We start from the raw sequence: 1,294 nt of genomic DNA, 5'->3' as shown, positions 1-1,294 counted from the left end.
CTCTCTCTTTCTCTTTCTCTCTCTCTCTCTATCTTTCTCTCTCTCTCTCTCTCTCTCTCTCTCTTTCTCTTTCATTTTCTCTCTCTCTCTCTCTCTCTCTCTCTCTCTCTCTCTCTCTCTCTCTCTCTCTCTCTCTCTCTCTCTCTCTCTCTCTCTCTCTCTCTCTCTCTCTCTCTCTCTCTCTCTCTCTCTCTCTCTCTCCCTCTCCCTCTCCCTCTCCCTCTCCTCTCCCTCCCTCCCTCCCTCCCTCCCTCCCTCCCTCCCTCCCTCCCTCCCTCCCTCCCTCTCTCTCTCTCTCTCTCTCTCTCTCTCTCTCTCTCTCTCTCTCTCTCTCTGTCTCTCTCTCTCTCTCTCTCTCTCTCTGTCTCTCTCTCTCTCTCCCCCTCTCTCTCTCTCTCCCTCCCTCTCTCTCCCTCCCTCCATCCCTCTCCCTCTCCCTCTCCCTCTCCCTCCATCCCTCCCTCTCCCTCTCTCTCCCTCCCTCCCTCCATCCCCACCCTCTCCATTTTCTCTCTTTTTTTCCCCTTTAAACACATTTACTCAACAGGCACGATACGTCAGTCGAGTTAATGTGTGAATGTTTATATCAAAAGCCTCCTTTTTACGCGTTGTATTCGAGCGCCCATTTACTTCTAGCGCAAAGGCAGGAATTACAAAATTTAATTGTTCATACATCAGGCTCGGTATTTGATGGATAAAATGTGTTGCCTGTATTAACCTGCGTTATTTTTTTTTCTCATTTTTCTCATTTTCTCATTTTTTTCTTTATTACCGACTCAACTTGTCTGGTGAGAAGTTAACATGAGAATGATATCACGCAGCTTTTTTTTTCTTTGCTTTTGTAAAACAGGTTTGTGTGTGCATGACCATGTTCTGTTAACTCTTGATAATTGTATTAAGTGTAGTGTTACCTGGATCATAGGACAACGTTGCTGTGTATTCTTACATTTTTTTTCTTCGTGTTTTTCTTTTTTTCTTTTTATTCTTTTCGAGAGATTTGGTTTTATTGTTTTTTTTCCTTCTTTCAAGAAGTTTGTTGGTATTTTTTCTGCCTCTTTCACGTATCCTTCGTCTTCTTTTTCGTCTTTTATTTCATCTTTATTTGTTAACGTAATATGGTTAAGGTCTATTTTGTTTGTTCAATATTCATTCCATTATTACGACAATGATTTGCATATTACCTTTTCATGGCTCTCCAAAGTAATAATTTTGGATATCAATTTGAAGTCTCAACGTTTTTTGTCTTAGTTGCTTCCGGTTATTATAGAAAAAAAAAAAAAAAAACAGACATAAT

The sequence above is a fragment of the Penaeus vannamei genome, chromosome 5, assembly GCF_042767895.1.
Source record: "Penaeus vannamei isolate JL-2024 chromosome 5, ASM4276789v1, whole genome shotgun sequence".
Classification (NCBI taxonomy): domain Eukaryota; kingdom Metazoa; phylum Arthropoda; class Malacostraca; order Decapoda; family Penaeidae; genus Penaeus; species Penaeus vannamei.
Note: the sequence above shows the minus strand (reverse complement) of the source record.